Genomic DNA, 18,688 nt, shown 5'->3' on the forward strand with positions numbered 1-18,688 from the left:
TCCCGAGTGTGATCCGTGTTTTATATATGTATGTTACTCCACAGTATATATTTTGTCGGATTTATATTGTTATGTTAATTTATTGTTTTAGTTCTAAAATATTCTGCGCTACTTTTAAACACAAAAAATCGAGATTTTATATAATGTAAACAATAAAAATTTCGATTGTTTTCATTAAGCTTATATTATGTATAAAGCAGAAATGTCCAACTCGCAGCCCACTTAATGTTTATATGCGGTCCAATGCACCCTAAATTTTTAAGGTACATTTTATTTCATTTTTGGTAAGATTTGTTGTAAATATTATTCTTGTTTCACTGGATACACTTTGGTGTCGTAATGACGTAATTGGTTATAGAAAATTGTTTTATCCAGATAACTGTTAGGCATGTGGAGAAATACGTACTGTTGTGGACAATTCTTTTTGTGTATGAAAAACATCAGAACAGCTGAAAGAAATATATTAAATGATTCTGATTTAACTAACATTCTTATAATTAAGAGTAGTATCACAAATGCAGATATTGACAATATTATAGGCCTAAAAGAAAGGCGATGTCATTATCCCCATTGAATATATATCTGTTTTGTGTAAGTACAATTTTTTACTGTCAATAATACAGTATCTTTTTGTAATTTTTTATTATTATATGTTTGTTATTAAAATTTAATATTTACTTTTTGGATTTTTCAAAAGCATATATTTATGTATTTATAGGTATCAATGTAGCTTGCTGAATATACGTAAATTTTTAATTTCACAATAAGGTGTGACAATCCTGGTATAATCACCGGTAAGGTTAATAACACCGAAAAGATTGTTCAAGAAAACGGTAAACAATCTTAGAAAACATTAACGGCGAGCAGTTACAATCAACTCTCATCATAAACGAGTAGTTTACATATAAAGCAACGAGTAAAGATACAAATTTATACCTGAAACCATAACGCAACACCATTGACCATAACAAATTTCTACAAACCCTATCAAACGCAGAAGATAAACTAACAAAGAGGCATACGTCCTCTTATGTTTTCTTAAAAAAGTTTTTTGAATAATCGTGTACAAAATAACGTTATCCAATGTAGAATGACTAGACCAGAATCCTTGCTAAATTTCATACAATATATTTTTAGTTCGTAACTATCGAGTCAATCTTCCATACAAAATAGTACAAAAAATTTCCAAACAGAAGATAATCACAGATTCCTTTATAATTACCAGTACGTCTCTTCTTCCATTCTTAAAAATCGGAAAATACTTGTTATCCGATACACCGGTATTTTCTCAGAATAAAAAAAAACTTTTAAAAAAGACTTAAAACCTGTGGTCCGAACATTTTAATATTCCAAAATTCCATTGGGATCCCATGAAGACCTAGAGTTTTATCTGACTTATATTTTTTCAAAACATCATTAAGTTCACCTATAGTAAATCCATTGCTGAAAACTTTATCATACCAATTCCCACGACGATTAAAAATCGAAATATCTTAAAAATAAGGATCCAAACAACCAAATACATTTAAAAAGTGATGAAACCACTGACTAATAGGAATGAAATAAAGATAAACCTTCTTAACGTGTCGAAAATAACTCTAGAAAAGCTTATTGGCTTTACTAAAACAATTCTGAATTTTACCAGGATATAATTTTTTCGCAATGCAAACAATCATTAGAATCATTGCTCTTCCTGAATTATCCCCATGCCTCATTCCTAGCACAAATTAACATCTTACAATCTGAATCGAACCACGAAAAACAATCCTTATGTCTTCTAGTATTAAATGTGAACTTAATGTACAATACAAGCCAAATTAAAAAGAAAATTGCTCAGATCTTCTATTGAATAAAAACTGTTCGAAACACATATTTCTTTTACAGCCAAACTCAATTCATACTTTTTAAATTCATCCCAAAATATTCTATTAATCCCCTGCCTTTTCTATAAAGAAACATACGTTTCGTTGCCACAGGCCAGTCGTAAAATCAACGGGCGATGAAGCCAAGAACAATCCGACGTAAGAGAAACAACATTTTTCAAAATTAACAAAGAAACTATGACCAAATCAATAACAGAACAACCACGTTTAGAGATAAAAGAATATTCACCGGCTTTATCTCTTAAACATCTCCCATTAACAATAATAATATTTAAATCTTCACATAAGTGAAGCTGCTTCCTTAAACAAGAGTAAATAAGTAAGTGTTTCAAATTCCTCTGCTTAAGACAAACAATACCAAAAATATAGAGTTTTTATTGTATGTTTTCTAATATAATCAGAATAGTTTAGACAAAACCCCAACTAAAATATATATAGACTAAATTTTATTTATTATAAACACTTAAACACTTCGAACATTAAATCACAGACAAAAGTATACAATAATAAATTACTGTATATAATATAAAAATATATAAATATTTAATTTAAATTTTAGGTTAAGGTTAAAAATAAGATTTCATGTTTAAATTTTGGGATCGCGTGTCAATAAAATAAGAAAAATAATACCAATAAATAAATAGATATGATAATTTATTAATAAGAATATTCCTTACCTACAAAAACATATTAGTATCAATAATACAACACTAACAACAAGTCTCTCAAGTAATTATTTAAAATGAAATACAGCTAGCCTGTAAATAGAAAGACAATATAAAAAGAGAAACGAATTCATTATATGAGGAATTATCAAAAAACTATCATTTAAATCTTTATACCAATAATTATATGCACTATTATTTATTTTTCCATCTATGTCATAAAAAATTATCAAAAATGATGATAACGAGAAGAAAAGACCAATCCATCATAAATAAATCATCACTTATAAAATTAATTTCGTGATCGTTACAAGTGCCAACAAGATAACGTGTTCAATATATAGAATTCTTACAAAGTAGAAATATCAGGCAAACCTTACTCAAACGATAGTCATCGAAATTAGAATTCCTGATAATTCAGTTTCCTATCCTACTAAATATAAGTTTAATAGGCACGTTTCACCATGAATAAATAAGCTGCTGTACAACGAGGTAAACAAAACATGTTTTTAATGAATTCAATCTTTATACCATCACCATTAACAAAATGAAAACTCCAAATTTCTCAGTCATAAAACAAAGAGGCAAAACCACAGTTTTCAATAGACAAATAATCATTGAAATTACGTAATCTGACATATTTTTTAACTGAATGAATTTATTTATCAATAATCTAACGTAAATTTCCTTATTCATATGATGCATTCGAAATAAACCGTTAGACGAAAAAGGAACACGCAAATATTTTTATTTAGAAACAACTTGAATTGAACAAGCTCTTAAACCGCTATCCGTATTCTTACCATCTCTTCTCAAGACAACAACCTTAGACTTATTCAAATTCAGTACCAAACTATTTTGATGTAAATAAATTGTAAATATATCAGTCAATCTTTGATGCCCAACCACCCAATCAGATAAAATTACAGTAATATCTGCATAAGCATGTATTTTAATTTAGAAAATTTTTGTTTCTGTATCGGTGTTATTAACTCTTCCGGTGATGACCGGAAGAGTTAATAACACCGATAAGATTGTTGAAGGAAATCATAAACAAGACTGGACTTGGAATACAACCTTGCTTAACACCAATGTTAGAAAAAATTAATGGAGAACAGACACTTCAATCTCTTACCATAAGCAAAGAGTTTTCATACTGAGCAACGAGTAAAGATACGAACTTATAACTGAAACCATAACCTAATATCTTTGACCACAACAAAATACTATAAACCCTATCAAATGCGAAGATAAATCAGCAAAATAGCCATTCGGCTTCTTACGTTTGCTTAAAAGAGTTTTTGAATAATCGTGTATGAAACAACGTTATACAATGTAGAATAACTAGACCGGAATTCCACCTGATTTTCATGCAATATACTTTTAACTTGTAACTATCGATTCAATCTTCTATACAGAATAGTATAAACAATTTCGAAACACAAGATGATAACCAGATCCCTCCATAATTACCTGGAACGCAGCTCTTCTTCCATTTTTAAAAATCGAAATTAAGATACTTATCTTCATAGACTTCGGCATTTCCCAGTTTCAAAATACTTTGAGAAAAGATTTAATTGATGTGGTCTCAACGTCTCAATCAATACTAATACTGTACTACCTTACCTGCGATCATTGCTGCGATCTCAGAAGAAACGAAATTCAAGCAAACTCGTTACAATAAAATTTAATTTACATTTTATCATTTTTATTGAATCTTATTATTATTATTTATTTTTATTATTATTCATTTTCACCGGGAAAACATTTCAAAGTGTCGTTTCAATTCTATTTATTTATCGGAGTGCTTGTGGATACACGATATTTTTTCTTTTTCCGTCTGGTGAGTACACGAATAAATCAGAAGTTCATCCGACGCGTGAGCTGGCCACATACAGTTGTACAGTACACAGTCGCCATCACCTCGTTCGTGTCTTTTTTCTACACAAAATTTAAGTAACGCATCAACGACACATTCGCATTATCTTTATCAGATCGAACAAGTACGGTCTATGTATAAACTGCATTAAGTTTTCTTTAGGTGCTACATCCATGTAGTTTCTAGAGTACTGTACATGATAACGCCAGAAGGTCTAAGATTCTACGATGGAAACTGGACTGTATTCGAAATTTTATTCAACCAGAGATAGCTACTACTGTGACGATTTCTTGCAATGTTATAATTGTAAAGGGCACGCAAAATATTACCAGCCTGCAGCGCTCATAATCCTAAATTAGGCACTTTCAACTTTATTTTTACATACATATGTGAGACTAATCGGGGGTAGGATGTTTACGAGGATGTCCCTCTCCTACCACTTACTCGACTCAAGACCTTGAGGTCCGGTCTCGCTTGTCTAAAGGATGGGAAAAAAGGGTTAGGAGAAAGGATCGTTAGATTCTTTCACCTGTCAGGATCTGACACCAATCTATCAATTTATCGCGGATAGATACGCGGATGGATGGGGAATTATCACGAGCGATCTCGTCGAAGACTTCGGTTTGAGTATGGAGTGGAAATTGTCGGAAGAAACGCACACCAATCCAAGTTCATTAATAAAATACCCGTTTATTCCGGTTATTCCGTACATTTATACATAGTTAATTATTTAAGGAGTCGAAGGTACAGATCCCTTGCCTCGGGAATTTCAATCCGTATAGTTCATTTGTCGCGACCCTAACCGCGAGGTTGGAATATTCGAGAGAGAGCTTACATATCATCGCGAGTAGCATAAATACCTCGAGTTGTAGAAGTTGAAGGGTTCAGGACGATCTCGGAGTCCGAATCCTGGGCTCGTAACTATAGTTCGAGTTCAAGTCGTAATCAAAGTCTTTAGAAGACGGTGGCGACGAGAGGCAGGCGATTCACGGGCACACTCACAGTTCAGGAAAAACTTGCCCCCCCTCGGTGGTTTCACAGTTTCTTTTATATGGGGGGATATCTTCTCGAGATCTCTCCCTGTACGTCATAGGTGATGATCTTCTTTGACCAATGGTGGGTGAAGTGACTAAATATGACACAACAGTTAACTCATCTTCTACAGGGAAGTATTGTGGTGGGAAAGGAGTTTTTATGAGCGATTTTTATGAGAAAATTTGTCGATTGTTTTTTCCTTTTTGAGTTAACCCTAACTTTTAATCTAATGAATAAAAATATTCGAATCTTAAATCCGGGCCCTCACACATATAATCGACTAAATTTAGATAAATTTCAATTTTTTTCGCCTAGTTTCCGAAATAATTTGATATGTTTTACAAAACAATAGAAAGTTTTTTGTGTACTTTATATAATTGTTTTCAATTGATAAACATAGTCGTAACAAGCTGCATTATTTCATATCTTTTTATTGTCATTGTTGTAATTTACGACTCGAGAGTATTGAAAGTATATTCAATACCAGGTATATAAAAAGTATATTCAATAAATATTTTAATGAAAATAACCAATTTTCTTTCTATAATGATAACTTTATGTACTTAAATATATTAGATATCTCAGAAAAAGGCGTATGACAGGAATGATTGCCAAGCTGATAAATTTTGTCACATGTTTAGCTTCTCTCGAATGTTGATTTATCGATTGATATACAGTGAATACTATTTGCTAAACAGAACAACGTTTGATAATGACGTCAAAACATACCAGTGTAGCGTTATATTTTTATGCGTACATAAAGAACGTCTACACGCTGTTACGTGGTCAGTTGTGCAGTTTATTACATATAAGGCTCTTTTGAAATAATATTTCTTTAACGGTATTCATTTGTATCTCACATAATCGTTATACTTTTCATTACAGACTTTCTACAAAAGTGAATTTTCCAAGGTAAGAAATCATAATTATTTTCTGATTGCTAAAATATTTATTATAGATTGTAATGACTTTTCTTTTTTACGACAGACATTATGAATTCTTTTGTTGTAGATATAAAACCGAGCGCAGAAAATTACACGAATAATCGATCGATTTCGTGGAAAATTCTGTACCTGAACATGAAAGCTTTAGGTTTAAACATACAAAACAACGGATTATCACTTCACAGTATCGTTGTTTTAATTATACAAAAAATGTTTATCGCTTGGAATTCCTACGTAACAATTTATTATTTTAAGAACAGACATTCGATGGCAAAATTAATAAATTCATCACTTTATATATTGTTTTTAATTATATCACTAATTGCTTTCGCTATATTTATAATTTATAAAAAGACTTTTATTTACAATTTGAAAGAATTGTTTATATTAAGAAATTCGAAACAATTAAATAACAAAAGCGTCATAATATTAATGGCTCTAACCTGGATCCATGCTATAGTTTATATATGCTTCTTTTTCTTCGTTATTTTGCCAAACAATAAGGAAACATTAATTGATGAATATAATGTAAGAACACTTTTCGGAATTACAATCGCGGAAAGTATTTCAATTTTACTTCTAATCGTTATATATACGATGTATCTGGTGTTTCTAACAACACCGCAACACTTTTGTTTCTTATTATTCGTTTCAATCTGCAAGGAATTAGAGATGGAATTTGACGAACTGTCGCGTAAAATAGAGAATTACACACGTGAGGACTTCTGTAAAGAAATTTCTCGTCTCCCCAAGGAATTTATGAAAATCAAGTCAATCGTGGAAATTTTTGAAGAATTTTATTCGAAGTTATTGCTATTGTGGACGATTGTCGCAGGAGGAAGTATTGTTCTGACTGTTTGTTGGTTTTTTGCTTCGTTATCTATTGTAGACACAAATTATAACATTGGAATTTTTGTGTTGAATTCATTTTCGTTCTTTTTATTTACGAATGTGTGTTTCGCCGCTTCTCGTGTTTCTGACGCAGCGAGAAAAATCAGCACAGTAGTCTATAGAAAATCTCTTTCTTGTAATGCTTGCGTGCAAGATTCTGCATACAAATTGTCTATGAGATGCGTTGAAGAAATCCCTCAATTCACGGGATGGAATATATTTTTTGTCAATCGTGCTTTGGTATTAACTATTATTGGAATAGCAATTTCTTACACAATCATAATAACCCAATATTAAAAATAATTTCCAAATATTACACCTATGATATTCGTAATTGTTAATATACTAAATTAATAGCACTTAGGTAGTAAAAGGATAGATTATTAATATGGCAATGAAACATGTAGAAATATTGTCCAGAAATAAAAATGTTAAATAATAATTGTAGTTATTGTCATTTTCATCGTTAATCTTATTTTAACTGAAATTATTTTAATACGAAATTAATTCCAAAATTCAACGTGAATTTTTAAATAATATAAATCATAAACGAGAAACACGCACGTTCAGGATGAATATAATTAAGCTGCTGGTTCTTGTATGATAGATGGATTGTGCCGAAGTTTATTGAACGTCTTAATGAAATCACGGGGAAGAAGTTACANTATAATTGCATATTTACTTTATATGATTGGTTACAACGAAGTCCATCAAAAGGGGTCTGAGCCTAAATTGGGTGAAGTTCCGAAGTCGGATGAGGCGATACGCTGGATCTACCCGGGAGGTCGAATCCGAACGAGTGATCTCAAGAATTTTTCTAGAGCAATCGTCTCTCATTCCTCACTAACCACCCTCACCAATGCGGAACTTAACGAGCTATATATATTTTAGAACACATTTCAATGCGCACGGAGCAAAAAAGAACCAAAAATGGAAGAAACAAACTAATATAATCAACTCCTATTATTTACGGTATTTCGAATTTAGTGTCACACTCGGTTTATTATCTTCTCTCAATTAGTGGCTTTGAATAGTTAATGGTATGTGTCTTGACATATTTAATATCACTTTAATAAAATTTACAAGCGTCTCAAGGAAATTTGTTATATTCACTTATTAAATCGACGCTCTTCTATATTTTCATGCATCATAATCATTTGAAATTCACAGCTTGGTAATTATATGATGCCATTTATTACATGTTTCAATATAAATTGCATAAACAACATCCAGATTATAAAAATAATATTTTTGAAAATATTTTATGTGCAGTCCATATATTATTAAAATATTGAACGATTCGTTTGTTTATACTTAGACGAAATGGAAAGAAACTCATTATTCGTTCAAATATTTGTTTATTCGAAATTATATTTACTTTTCACTTCGTGAATAAGTCTTAAATCTTTCACATTACATGAATTTAAAATTGAATTTAGAAATAGATTGTCGATTCAAATTTCGTAGCGGCATATTTCTTAGCAACAGTGTCTCCAAAGAATTATAGTTTATCACGGGATCAATGGTGTTGTAAGCAAATTAATAAAATCCATAGATTATTGCATACACTTTGCAATTTTTTTAATAATCGTTTTGACAGTCATTCTTTCTAGGGTTCCTCTAACGGGATTCTGGAAATTCCGGCGGATTTTATTATGGACAATATTTTGGGAAATTCTTTTCATTCCGAGAAATCCGGCAAGTTTTTAAAAGTTCACTTTTTTTCTATTTTGCGCTGTTTTTTTCTTTGGTTGAGGAAATTTTGCAAATAGAAAGTATAATTAACTCAAACTGTCGAAATAATCTTGTATTTATTAAATTTTGAGTCCGCTTATTAGTTTTTTAAATTTTTACTTGTTACGACATTGTCAATAATTAATATTTAGTTTACTTGTGACAAGAACCTAAAGACTCTTTACTTGTCAGGACCTGTAATATCTGGAATAATGTGCCCATGTTGTCTTAATTTTTAACTGTGCCCAGTAGCTTCAATAACTGCGTTATGCCAGGTTGTGCAAATTGGGCAAAGATACAAACGAGTACAAAGTCAGCAAGTATGATGTTTTTCACCATAAACCTGATTATTAAAGTCAAACGAACTGCCGAATTATCGGGCTATTAGCTGGATGCCGTTATTAGAGCAGTCCGGTAGATAAATCAAGAATACTTGAGAGCAGACGAAGTACTACAGTCTCGAAAACTAACTACACTATTTTTAATACATATTTTACGCAACATTATAATTATTATTATTTTGGAGGTTGCAGGACTTAATAAAGTATTTAAAAATGAAAAATAATTATATCATTCGATTTCAAGATTTATTTTATATCTTAAAAATAATTATATCTTTAGGTTTTCCGAAATATAATTAGTTATTCCAGTGAACAGATTACTTCTTTCTCAAAATCCCGGGATAAGTAAAAAGAATAAAAAGTTATTTTTACATATCACTAAACCTTCTAAATTCTCTCTGTACAAAATCATGTGATACTTTTCTGTGAAATGTTCAGGATCAAATGTTGCAATATTTTAATTCAGTACTTATAAATATTTTTTAAAAAAGAATTACAATGTAGTAACGAGTGACAAAGTGACGAAAAGCACAGACCATTGGTAATTGACTCTTGGTTCGTATTTGGACAATCGCGTGTCCGTGTGATGTTTACTGGGTTTTCTTGACATATATAAGACCATAATGTAGGCTAGCTTCACTTTCAACTTCTCTCGAGAAGCATCCTCCTTTTCAGATCACCTGTTATAATTCCCCCTCATCCTATCAAATTAAAGATCCTCACGTTTATTGACTTTGATAAAACCCTTTTGCAGAAAATTCAAGTTTTAACCATGGCCCCAGATCAAATTTGAGTGGAAAATGTCAAGAATTTTTCATGGACAATCTCTTCTCGATCCGTTTTTCATTTGCTACCTTCCCCTTGCGTACCTTGCCAAACTCATGATGGGCCTATAAAATAAGCTTATAATATGAAAAAAAACAACACAAAAATTTTTAAAACACTTCTTAAGGCTTTATTACAGATTAAACATTTTATGTGAGATGAATAAGATTTCATTTTTTAATAGATAAAAGCAGTTTTACTAATTAGCTTTGATATTTTCATAAAAATTACTTGTTCAGTGTTTGTCTATCACTTTTAAATTAGTTGAATTATGTCTTCATTGTCTCTGCCATCCTGACAAATATAAAATAACAATCCATAATATAACTTTTCATTAGGGTAATAAAGTTGTGTTGTTCTTCCTTTATTGAAATTAAATTTACATCTACTCTTTATATNCAAACTCATGATGGGCCTATAAAATAAGCTTATAATATGAAAAAAAACAACACAAAAATTTTTAAAACACTTCTTAAGGCTTTATTACAGATTAAGCATTTTATGTGAGATGAATAAGATTTCATTTTTTTTTAATGGATAAAAGCAGTTTTACTAATTAGCTTTGATATTTTCATAAAAATTACTTGTTCAGACAACTTGTTCTGTTAAAAAAAATGTATCAGTCCTCATTCTAAAATCTCAGCATAGGATTATATTTTATGTTAATTTATTGTCGAAACCATCACTAGCCCAATCTCATTTCATAAATAAGACTTACGTGAAAAAGATTCTAAGAAAATTTTTGGAATAATGAAAAACAAAAATAAAACGTTTGTTTAGAACGTATTATAACTAAGTAAAAAAAAAGTGTTAAAACTGTAATCGGGAGATACGAAATATATAAGATGGCGGACAAACACGTGCCATTCCCACAACCAACCGATGCATGGCAAATAATTACTTATTCGCGTGTACAGTATGTGTATGCTCGCCCCATGACAAATATTTTGGCAAATCTTATTTAGTTACGGCAAAGCTATCTGCTGAAGAGGAATGCTTGACAGTAGGTCTTTTATGGGAAATTCGCCCCTATTTAGTTGTTACTACTGTGAAGGAAATTTTCGATCAATCACGTTAGCATTATTGTTTAACGATTCTATTCAATTAATGCAGATTTAAGTTGTAAAACAGAGCTTTTACACTTATTTCATAAGGCAGAACCGAAAAAGACAAATTAAATAAATGTCTATAAAATAAAGTATTATTGTCAACTTTGTACTAACTCGTATCATAGACCAACAAATAAAAAAAATGCAGTAGGAAGATGGGAACAAACAAAAATTATCAATTTTGCTAAACTAAATGGATTTATGAAGAATGCAGTTAATTCAAATATTTCAAACCATTTCAGCAGTTCGCTATTTTTGCAATTCGTTATTTTATCTTTTTCCAGATACATTTTAGTTACGTGACTTTTTTCTTTCATCTTGATGTTCTTGTTTACAGAACATCCCACTTCTCTTTTCATTATAAAACGCTTTCTCAGAAGCATTCTTTCTATTGATTTTAATTTCAGAGTGTTATCGATTAAATGTAACAGTGGTTACTAATGACGTCAACACTTTCTCACTTAATGTATTTTTACGCATAGAAAATAAATAGTCTTTACTGCAAACGTCCGGAAGTTGTTACGACATTGAAGAGCCGGAATTACGCAGTTCCTTAATACAGTTCTCGTCACAGTTGACTTTCAACAGGTAAGGAATAGTTATTGTTTGCGAACGGGCGAAACGTAATAATGTATCGAATTAATTCTTTTTTCAAGAGAGGTATCGTCATGAGTTCTTTGGTGGTAAACGTACGACCAAGTGCAGAACATCAAATAGATCAGCTATCGATATCTTGGAAAATTCTCTTCGTTAATATGAAAATTTTAGGTTTAAACATTCAAGATAAAAGATTGTCACTTCATAGTGTCATTGTGTTAATTATGCAAAAAATTGCTATTGTTTGGCATTGTTATGTAACAATTACTAATCATAAGGATTATAATTCGTTGGGTAATTTGTTAAAGTTATTAATATATATAATATTTGTTATCCTTTCTGCAGTTGCTTTCGATTTATTTATAATTTATAAGAAACGTATTAATTNATGTAACAATTACTAATCATAAGGATTATCATTCGTTGGGTAATATGTTAAAGTTATTAATATATATAATATTTGTTATCCTTTCTGCAGTTGCTTTCGATTTATTTATAATTTATAAGAAACGTATTAATTTTAATTTAGAAGAATTGTTTGATTTAAGAAATTCAAAACAGTTAAATGTCAAAATCGTAATAATATTAACGGCCTTAACATGGATCCATGCCATAGTTTACATATGCTCATTATTTGTTATTCTACCAAAAGAAAAGGAAATATCAATTGGTACATTTAATACAAGAACAATTTTTGGACTTGTCATCACGGAAAATATTTTAATTGCAATTTTATTTGTGTTAGGTATATCTCAGTTATTGTTCTTAATAATGCCACAGCATTTCTGTTTTATATTATTCATTTCAATATGCAAAGAATTAGAAATGGAATTTGTCGAATTGTTGCGTATAATACAGAATTATACGCTCGAAGACTTCGGTAGAGAAATTTCTCATCTTCCCAAAAAATTTATGAAAATCAAGGCAATCGCAGATAATTTTCAAGAATATTATTCGTTGATGTTGTTAATTTGGACAACTGTCGTAGGTGGAAATATTGTTTGTTTCTCTTGTTGACTACTACCTTGTTAACTACTTTAGACAGAAATTGCAGTATTGTGCTTTTCACTTTAAATTCATTTCCTTTCTTCTTATTTATGAATATGTGTTTCGCTGCATCTCGTGTATCTGATGCTGCAAGAAAAATCTCCACAGTCGTCTACACAAAGTCACTTTTTTGTAATGCTTTCGTGCAAGACTCTGCATACAAATTTTCCATAAAATGTCGTGATGAAACTCCTAATTTTACAGGATGGAATATATTTGTTGTCGATCGTGCTTTGGTATTCACTATTATTGGGATAGCAATTTCTTACACAGTCGTAATAACCCAATATCAACAATAATTTACAATTATCATCTGTAACTTTGTCTGTTCTGTGATCTGTAATATTCATAATGAATAACATTCGAATTTTAATTGTATTTAACAGAATGAAAATTTGGGGTGTTCATAGTAAAAAATTAATAAAATAATCAAACACTGAACTTCTTGTTGTTATTTTGATTTACTCCAATAAAAATATTTATAATTCACTCCTGTTTTGTATGTGTAATTTTAAGTCTCTCTTTAAAATATTTTATTTGAATGAAATATTTATTCACGAATATTTGAATGGTAAAGTATTGTTCAGAATTATCTGAAAATAAATTTTACATCATGAACATCATTTTAATACTGAGTAATGACCCAGCACACTAAAGTTCGCAAGAAGAATTTCGGGTTAAAGCTATAAGTTAACCACTTACTATTAATTTAACCTTAAGTACGTGAATGATTAATAATAATTGTTTAATTAATTATGAATGCAATAATACGCGTTTTCGAAAAATGCAAATGGGCAAATGAATACTTTTAATAAAATAAATTCAGATTTGGTAGACTCACCGTATCTTTCAACATGGAGGCAAAGTTTTGTTAGAATTTATTATAATTTTTAAATTTTATTCTATTAGTTTTAAAATAAAATATTCTTCTAAATTGTTTTAACATTTTATAAAATAAAATATTTCCTAAAGGGGAAACCAGTTTATAAATATTATTGTTTGGCCATAAACTGCATGAATATGTGTGACAATGGTCCAGTGGTTTGGCTTTGTTAGGACTCTTGTTTCATGTCTATTATAAGTATGTCCTATATCTGTATTTGTGTAATACCAATAAATAAATAACATTTGAAGACTTAAAAATGTCTAAAACTGTTGCGAATTTATATTTCTTCTATTGGCGTATGTAAAACATACGAATATTCAAATTGATTTGTCCACAGGAAATAAGTTTAATAACCCATTTTTTGGAATACAGGATGGCCAAATGATTATCAGCTTTCTATTTTGGGGACACAAAAACTAATCTAGACGCGTCTATAATCCCTTGGATTTCTTGGCATTTGTCCGTGTCAAATTTGTTGGGTCCCAGCATTCTTATTTTGCACATTGCATATAACCTATGGCAAGCTTGAAGGGCTAATTTAAGCCCCAAGAAAAAAGAGTTAAAAAGTCCTTTTGTAAAAAATCAACATTAAAACATAAACTATTTCATTAAAACATTCTATACGTAAATTTATTTTACAACAATGTTACAGTTATAGAAATTTTTAAAAATACACGCGTAAAACGTAAAACAAAGAAAATTATGCCCACTCTTACACTAGTTACAAATTGTAAAATTCTGTTAATATTTTAAACTATTACACAAAAGCATTAAAAATACATTTAGTGTCATTGAATCTTTTAATGAAAAATAAATTTTTTTCTATAATGTACATTTTGTGTACTTAATTATAATGTGACTACTAGAAGAAAGCGTATGACAAAAATGATTAATGGTTTCCTTAATACTATGTTGAAAATGCATAAGTAAACAAAGCCTGGTGATGAATCTTTAATACTGCTGAATAAACAAGGCAACGAGGTTTATATTTCAATTGGTTTCCATCACCAGCTGTGTATATTTTCCTGGCAACCTGTTAATATAAATTTTCAAGAAATCGCTTAATTTTGCATGATTTAGAACAAAATACGTATACTTGTATTTCTTGCTATATAACTAGATGTTATTACGGAAAATAAGAAACAAATCGAAATAATTTGAACAGATAAAGCTTTCATGGATCACACGTGGTAGTCTTTGTACACTATAAGTACTACGACCCTATTCTATTTCAATTAATATTTGTATTATGTTCATATGCCCACAATGAGAACGACTAGGATAATGAATAACAAGCCCTGAAGTATTTAAGGCAGAAAAAAATTGCTGTAAAAATTCTTGAATTTTTTTCCAGCGATTTTAATTGCAGAAAAAATTCTTTAATCAGAAACGGAAATTTCTAGTATAGTCAAACAAATTGAATAATAAACCGAAAAATAGCAATCTGTTTAATCAGTTTAAAAATGACAAATGCATGGCTACACTGTGTTAGCACCGACCTTGTAGCAGCCAATAAATCACGGTATGTATGTAAGCGCCTCAATGATTTGTCTTTGTAAACGATGTTAAGTAGAATACTCTTACTGTTAAGTGAACTCTTACTCTTCAGCACGTGTGTAAATTCTCTAGGGGTTGTGTTCTGTAACTCCAGCTGTTCGTTATTTATAAAAACTGGAGTAATAGAACAGAATAGAGTATAAAGTACTTTAGGCCGACCATAGAATAAGACGACTGCTGTTATTGGTGACTTGTTACCACTAAACAGCGTAATGTTTAAAATACACTTGATAAGTTCGAGTCTTTCTGCATTTAAGGTGATATGAAAAATAAGCGTGCCAGACGAAAGTGTTGATACTTTGAAAAACTCCTATTTAATGAACTCTCCTGCTAAATTAATTGAAGTTAACGTGTACAGAACATTGTGACTTTCCTTTTTATTACAAAACAGTTTTTCGAAAGGTTTCTTCTTGATTTAAATACCGCAGCTAAGAATTAAATTAATCTGTATTTTGATTGCTAATTAAGTCAAAATTTTTTAGTTTAAAGAATTTTTATGCGTACAAAATAACCACTTAAAATTACGTGTGATTTACTTTAAACTAAAAATCATATTTTACAATAACGACTATTCTAACACTGATAATAAATAATTGTAATGTATTTGCAGTGTATTTTATTACAGCACCTTTAAGAAAAGCACATGTTAACCCATTTTTACACTAAAAAGTACACGTTTTACGCTCAATTTTTAAAAATGTATATTTCATAATTCAGGTTGCTGACCTAAGTATTATTTTGGTAAGTATTATTTTGGTAAATATAATTCCTAAAATGGCTCTTTACGAAAAAAAGGTTGCTGATCCCTGGGATAGGGAAGCCTTGTCTGTGTTGTACTACAGCGCTTTGCGATGGCTATCTCGTGATAATATTTTGTCTGGTATGTTTGAACTGCGACAGGAAATTTACATTTTCTCAAAGAAAAAGATTCCAAGTATGTCGAAAATTTTATGAATGAAGAGGTATTGATAACGTTAGCATAATTATGTGATATTTTTGAAAAACCGAATGCTCTAAATCCTTCCCTGAGGGGAAGCTACATGCACCTTTGAAAGTCGATTGATAAAATTTCAGCTTTCATAAGAAATTAAAACTATGGAAAAGAAAGAAAAATAAATAAATACGGAACAAACTTATTGCAACAGCTTTTCACCTCCAGTGTTGATTTTACTCCACCTATGAAATTTATTTTTGAAGAACATTTATCATAGCTAATCACCTGGTTTGAGAAATATTTTCAAAATGATAATATCGAGAAATTTACATGGATTCAAGATATATTTATTGCTAGTGCTCAATCTAAATTTACTGCTGCAGAAAAAAAATCTTATTAAGCTGTCTTAGTCAATACGTTGAAAACAATATTTAGCAGCATGGAATTAACTGAATTTTGGATATCAGTAAATGATGAAAATTCATTCTGAGTGGTAAAGCTCAGAGAATGTTAATTCCATTTGCGACTTCTTACTTGTGCGAAGCTGAGTTTGTCGCTATGAAAAAACTAAGCATTGCACGAAAATCAATGTGGAGAAGGAAATGAGGATGGCTGTTTCCAGTTTGATTCCAAGATTTGAGAAATTGTGCGATGAACAAAAGGTTCATTCATCCATCTCATTAATTATAATTAATTGAATCTGTTCAATTACATTTATTATTGCAAATACGTATTTTATTTATTTTGTACTTAATGTCCTAACTCTATAATTAAAAAAAAATAAAACAGATGCTATTTCGGTATTTCGCAAATTGTACTTGTTAGCATTTGTCATAGAACGCTTTGGAAAAATCTGGATTTAGCAAGAGTGCTGAGAATCTAAAAAGTTTGGAAACCACTGCACCTGGAGTTGCATGATATTTTTAATTATATATTAGAGGCGTATACTCGGAATTCAGGGGATAAGGAAGAATTTTCATACAATAACACGCAAATTTGAGTGAGACAGTAAAATCCTATTTTATTGTTTTACTCATTTCATAGTTGAAAGGCATTTTCGACAGGTTGCTTACTTAATTCACGAATATTCAGAAATATTTTCTAGTTACAATTTATTTCCTGTTGTAATTTAAATATTTGGCACAGAAGTTGATAAAATAAACTGTATCTTTTAACTCTTTCTGTTTTGTGGTCTCTAAGAAAGCCTTTTTTAGCAAGCCCATTATGGGTTTCGGCCAGACCACAATGAATGAGTAAACAAAATCGTGCTTCCCCACAAACACTAACATACATAAATACACAAATGAAACCCGAAACTTAGCATTTCTCGACGTACGAAGGTCCCCTGAGTCCAAACATGAAAAAATCATGAGCGGTCATTATTTTGCCGATCGTTATACTTTCCTCTATTATAAATATCAGCCGAGAAAGTAAAAAAAACGGTAATAAAAACTACAATAAATTTGATTAAATAAACAATAATTTTTTTAAAGTCATTGTTTTCTCTTTGTATCTTTTAACGAACACTATTTACCCCATTATAATTCCAGAAATATAGTTGAAAGTGTATAAATATTTCATTACTTCCAGCATGAATATTTAGTACTTCACTTCATTCATAAAAACAGCTTCTATATGAACTATTGTTTTATAAATGCGAGTTATTTTTCATTAAAAAAAAAACATTTATTTGATTTTATTAAATCTGTTATGATATAAAATTGCACACAAAAAAATTAGAAATAATTCTCTGCCTCAAATTTTAATGTAAAAACTTTTAAATAAGAATTTCTTACATCGTATATTATAGAATAGATTATTAAAACGTATTAAATTGCATATATAAAATTTTTGCACGGTAAACGTGAATTCAATTTTCAATTTAGAAATCGATGATCGCCTTCGACTACGTAACAGTATTTCCGCTGTTACACTAGTTTCAAGACATTAATATAATGAGCGATACGTGGATCATCAACTGTAAGTTAGAAATATACATTATTAAAATTTGGCATTTATGTATTTTAAACAAGCTGCCAAGATTATTTTCACTTTGATTAGTATTGGAGAACTTGTTCATTGTCAATTACAATTAATACTTATAAGTAATTGTATTTTATATACTGGATGATGGATAAATAATGTATTCATTTTTATAAGATTAGTTTTAAAAATAAAAAAAAAATGTTAATTTTTAAACGTCTCTTTTAAACTAGTTTTCCACTGAGAGCACTAGAACATGAATATTTTTTTTTCGCTGTATTTACAATTTAAAATAACAATAATAATTATAACGTACAAAATGATTTAATAATATTAAAAATATCACGAAGTTTAATACTAATTCTGCTTAAATAAATG

This window comes from Centruroides sculpturatus, unplaced genomic scaffold, assembly GCF_000671375.1.
Source record: "Centruroides sculpturatus isolate CEXI.00-Female unplaced genomic scaffold, Cexi_2.0 scaffold288, whole genome shotgun sequence".
Lineage (NCBI taxonomy): Eukaryota > Metazoa > Arthropoda > Arachnida > Scorpiones > Buthidae > Centruroides > Centruroides sculpturatus.